The 5,857-nt window shown below is 42.3% G+C and overlaps 1 pseudogene; it reads left to right on the top strand.

Annotated features, from left to right (window-relative positions):
- The window catches only part of LOC102774225, a 46,346-nt pseudogene that overhangs the window by 32,901 nt on the left and 7,588 nt on the right, over positions 1-5,857 (top strand).

Here is a 5,857-nt window from a genome sequence, read left to right as displayed (position 1 = left end):
TAGCTCTGTCTCCAGCGCTGAGGCCTCTGCTGCTGAAAGAAAGTATCTGGTTTGTTTGGGTCCTATAATCAAAACTCTGTATCAACTCCAGCTTTGAGATCCCAGCCAGCTGAAAGCTGGTTTCTGGGGTTTTGTTTAGCTTCTGTATTTGTTACAATGTTTGAAACTGCAGGTTCAGAGGCCGACAAGGCAGGCAGGGATCTTTGGAGTCCTCCGTTACTGAAGTAAGCAAGCCTTATGTTTCAAGCTGCCTGGCTGCCGCCGCCATCTTGGCTGGCAGTTAATTTGCATATCTTGCTGATTAGCCAATGGGATGGGTAGCAGTTATATGCCAATTACCATGTTTCTCTTATATTAGGTAGGATTAAGTGTTTGGTACTAGACGTAGTTGTATGTGCTGTACTTTTTTATGGCTTGAAGCACAGTGGGTTGGTTTACATTTGCATCTCCATAGACACAGGAGTAATGCTTTGTATTACGTTACCATGTGGTGATAGCCACACCACTTAGACAGTAGTGATTTTTAAGCTCCATTATAATCTTACCAGAGGCCTGGTGCATGCTTTTGTGGGGTCCCTTGGCCTGGCTGGTGAACAGGGCCATCTTGTCCACTCCTGATCGTGGCCTACTGACGTGTGGGGTCGGGGGAGCAACCATGGGAAGTTGACTGGTCACGAGAGGTTGGCTGTGGGAGCACACTGACCACCAGGGAGCAGATTCTGCATTGAGCTTCTGCCCTCTGGTGGTCAGTGCACATCATAGCTACCGGCCAGTCTTAACCATTGCTTGGGCTTTTCTATAGAGAGAAGATGGGACCACTGTCATATATGTGGTCTGTTGAACGAAATTTTGTTATGCAATGCACAGCAAAGATATAGTCCTTTTTTCTTCTTTATAGTTTAAAGTCAGCAACCAAACAGCATTTCTATTTTGAGATTGCTATTCCATGTGATAAAGCCATGGCATTTAGGTCTGCAAGCAAGAAGAAGATTGCATTTCTGCCTGTGAAAATGATCAACTGCCTCCTCTGGTATTTGAATTTCATGACCAGGAGTATGAGACCAAAATGACTGTGTTGTTTCTGTCCTGTTAGCAAAAACCTTCAAAATCCTTTGGTGAACCTATGAATTTGTCTCTTTGCATTGCTGGTGGGAAAGTGTAGCCTACAAAAGTTTAGTCTCTTCCAGATCCAGAGGAGAAAGGCAAGCATAACCATCTGTGGGATTGACATTGAGTTAAACCTGTGACAGGTGAGGACTTTTGCTTTGAGATACAGGGAATAGATAAATAAAGCCTGGAACAATAGATGTAGAACAAATAGATTCATGTGGTTGTGACAAGGCAGGCACAAAATACTGTGTAAATGTGGTGGTGGAGAGGTGTCACTTCAGGAATAGTGTTTTCCTTAGTGGCTGTATCTTGTATTCCTGCCAGAAGTATGCTAAGGTTCCTTATTATCCACAACCTCACCAGCACTTATTGTATGACTTATTAATGGTAGCTATTTTGGCTGGTTTGCAGTGGCACCTCATTGTCATTTTAATTTGCATCTCTCTAATAATTAGTGACATTGAGCCTATTTTCATGTCTCTTGGCCATTTGTATGTTGTCTTTGGAGAAGTATCTATTTAGATTTTCTGTCCATATTTAATGGGGTTGTTTATGTTTTGGTGGATTATACGAGTACTTTATGTGTTTCGGAAATTAACCCCTTACCGTATGTATTATTGGCAAATATGTTCTCCAATACAGTGGATTCCCTTTTCATTTTGATGCTGATTTTTTTTTTTTTTGCTTTGCAGAAGTTTTTTTAGTTCAATGTAGTCTCATTTGTTCTTGTTTCTTAAGAATGTTGTGGCTAGGGGACCATACCCCCCTCCCTATGTGGGAGTCTGTTCTGTGGTACTCTTTCTCCCTCCCCACTTGGGAGTCTGTACTTGTTCTTTAACAAATCTCTGCCTGCTATACAAAAAAAAAAAAAGAATGTTGTGGCTATTTGGGGTCTTTTTCAGTGTTCTGTATCTCATTTGAAATATAAATCTTTTGCATATTTCTAGATCTGTGAAATATGCACTTGGCATTTTAATAGGGATTGCATTGAATCTAAGGATTGCTTTGGGTAGTAGGCACATTTTAATGATATTAATTCTACCAGTCCATGAACATGGTATATTCTTCTATTCGTTTATCTCTTTTTTTCAGGGCCCTGTGCGCTTGCTCAGTGGTGGGGTTGTGTGGGAGAGGTGGGAGGAAGTGAGTATTAGGTTAGGGAGAGATTGAAAGCAAAGCACAGAGCAAGGGAGGCACAGATATATCCAGGTAGCATGAGTCTGCTGCTGGAGGTGCAGCGTTCTCAGTGCAGAAGTAGTGTGCTATTTCAAGTCAGTTTGGAAAGAAGGTCTGTACACCACCAGAGTAGAGACAGCAACAGAAATTCAGATCTTCTTTTCAGGAAATGAAGGGTGCTGCTGATGGTGGTTGCTAGAAGGCAGAGAGATTGATGTCAAGATGAGCACATTGACTAGGTTATTTCAGTTCAGTTGTCCAGGTAAAGGTGAGAGGTACTCTAATTGCAGTAGCTGGGGGAGTTAGAGCCTGTAAGCCCTGGCGGCTGAGTGAATATAGTGTAGAAAGGCATGATTAAAGGGACAGGAATGATAACTTCAGGTCTGAAGCTGATGCTGTGGGATTTCCAAGTTTTGAGGGTAGGGAACTGGCCAGAAATGTGGATGAGACTGGGGGAGAGATCTGTGCTAGAGAAAAAGATGTGGGAATGATCAGGGCAGAGCTAATAGCTAAAACTCCAGGAAGGGATCGGCCCAGGGCAAGTGGGAAATGTTGGTGAGATGACTAGGGAGGTTCAGGGGCGGGGTGCTGGTTTTGTACTATTTTTGTACTGTTCTGGGTGGGAGAGGCTCGATTGCTTTTGTGGGAATTAGGGGAAGAGTTTTACAACTGCTTTTTAAATACAGACTAATGTTTAAGTTAGAATCCTAAATAGAGAGTTACAACTGAGTGTAGAGGCAGAAATGCAAGGCTTGTGAAGGGCAGAGTACAGAAGAAGGGATGAGGAAGATAAGGAAATGTGTTGTGGCGGGAAGACAGTGGAAGTTGTTCATGGCAAGGGTGACTTGTTTTCATCTAAGTAAAGTAAAAGGCGGATGCTTTGCCAGGTGTGGGGCTGGATGCTTCGAGACCATGAAGATGGATCAGCAGGCCAACACAATCAACTGAGAGTTGAGCAGTCTCCCTGGGTCTCTGCTCTTTATTTTCTGTCTCTTTAGGTGCAGATGAGAAAGAAGCTAGAGAAGAGAGTGAAGAAGAAAGAATATGGAACCTGCTGAAAGAACAGAAGCTGAGTGAAGAAAGAAGGCAGAATGAACAGAAAGCTTTGGAAAGAGAACGGAGAAAACTAGAAAAACTGGATCGAGAAAAGGTATAATAAGTATAGCTCAGTTCTCCATGCTAGTAGGTAACTTTTAAAAAGCTTGCTGCAGGCATCCCAATCCTCTCCTGTACTTAAGCCCACTGAGAAGGGCGGAACATGGGCATAATAGGAGTCTCATAGGAAATGGGAGCTTTGCAAGTCTGTGAGCATGCATTCTCATGTTCCTGAAAACACTCGGAAAGGAGATGGACTCTGCTTTGCTGTAGAACTTCCCTGTGTAAGGGGTTTCAAGGTCAGCTGACTAGGACCAGAGGAAACTGGGGGAGGTCGCTGCCAATCTGGTGGCTTCCTCACGCTGCCCTGCCCTCCTCCCTCCTCATTGTCTTTGACTTTTTATGTCCTGATTCTGGTCCCAGGCAGATGGATTACCCTGCTACTTCTCATGCCTGCTGGACCTTATGTAGATTAATCTTCTGTATCATGTTCCTTGAATTCCTGGCTCATTTGATCTGGAACAGACACTTTAGGCACAGTAATTCCTATCTTCATTACATGATATATTTGTGCCACTTTGATAGTAGCAACAAATGAAACAGTTTTCTGTCATGCACATTTCAAGTAAAGAAACAGAGTTATAGTACTATGTGTTTTTAAAATGTATATGTGTATCTTCTGTTTTGCTGGTCACCTATTTACAGCAGATTATTGAAGAGTCTTTCAAGACTGAAATGGAGAAAGAATTAGAAGTGAGTGCTCAGGAAATGAAAGACAAATCTGTTTGTGGTGCATATGCTTTAAAGAAATACATGCATATCACCCAGAAGGACCAATACCTGAAGAAGGTGGATAAGGTACTGATGCTATGGACCAGTGGTCTGTATGTGAGGATGTGAGGGCTTCTGTGGTTTGTTAGAAAACCTTGGGACAGGAGTTGGAGACAAAAGGTAACAGCAGAGGAAATCCAAAATTCAAATGGAGCCTCAAGTCATATGTATATTACAGTTCTGACAAAATTTTATCACCTTTGCTTGGGCCAAAGAGTGAACAGATCTTGATTTGTAAGGTTTATAAAATTTGAGCTATCTCATTATTTTCAGAACAAGAATGAAAGTGCTATCAATGAAAAACAAATGGATTGGTACTATCTGCGACATGAATTCTATATAATAAAATCCTAATATGCAAATGGTTGAACCGCAGAATGACCAGTCATTATGATGGGCACTGGCTATCAGGGACAGATGCTCAATACAGAAGCTGCACCCTGGTGATCAGTGCGCTCCCATAGGGCTCATAGCTGGTGAGCGCAGCGATGGTGGGAGCCTCTCCCACCTCTATGGCAGCACGAAGGCGATCAGTCGGACATCCCCCGAGGGCTCCCAGAATGTGAGAGGGTTCAGGCCGGGCTGAGGGACCCCCCTGGGCCTCTAATATATTACATAAGTCTAGAATACTATGGCTATTGAGAATGTGCACAGGATAGAGTCCTTGCTAAATTTCACATCTAAAAGTCAACTTTTTGGACTCAAATTATATTTAGGCAGTCCTTGGGTTACGTTGAACTCAATGTATGTTGTTTTGTGGTTACATCACTATCTCCCATTTACAGTATTAATAAATGTTCCGTCATTTCGACATATGTACATATGTGCTTTGTTTTTTATTATCTGTCAGTAAAGGTCAGGAATTGTTATCTTGCTTTAAATTTTTTTTTACTCTTTCACTGCATTACTGCTGTGTATGTGCTCCATTTGAGTGATGTAGGTGCTTATATAGGTGGGTTCTGACTTAACGGGGAAAATCGCATTATGTCGCTATGTAACCCGAGGACCTACTGTATATTTCAAAAATTTTTCAGCCCAACCAGCATGGCTCAGTGATTGAGTGTTGACCTATGAATCAGAAGGTCACAGTTTGATTCCTGGTCTGAACACATAACCCAGGTTCTGGCTCGATCCCCAGTGAGGGACGTACAGGAGGCAGCCAATCAATGATTCTCATTCTTGATATTTCTGTCTTTACCTCTCCGTTCCTCTCTGATATTTTATTTTTTATTTTGTTTTATTATTTTTTATTGTTTTATTGCTTAAAGTATTACAAAGAGTATTACATATGCCTCCTTCTTTCCCCCGCCCTTGACAATCCCCTGGCCTCGCCTACCCCCAGTGTCTTAGGTCCATTGGTTATGCATATATGCATGCATTCAAGTCCTTCAGTTGATCTCTTATTACCCCCCTCCAGCCACCCAACCCTCCCAGGCTTTCCCACTGTAGTTTGACAGTTTGTTTGAGGCAGCTTTGCCTCTGTATCTATTTTTGTTCATAAGTTTATAATGGTCTTTATTATCCAGAAATGAGTGAGATCATGTGCTATTTTCCCTTCATTGACTGGCTTATTTCACTTAGCATAATGCTCTCCAGTTCCATCCATGCTGTTGCAAATGTAAGAGTTCCTTCCTTTTTAGAGCAC

Source organism: Myotis davidii, unplaced genomic scaffold (assembly GCF_000327345.1).
Source record: "Myotis davidii unplaced genomic scaffold, ASM32734v1 scaffold852, whole genome shotgun sequence".
Lineage (NCBI taxonomy): Eukaryota > Metazoa > Chordata > Mammalia > Chiroptera > Vespertilionidae > Myotis > Myotis davidii.
The sequence above is the reverse complement of the archived record's forward strand: the minus strand, read 5'-3'. Positions and strand labels throughout refer to the sequence as shown.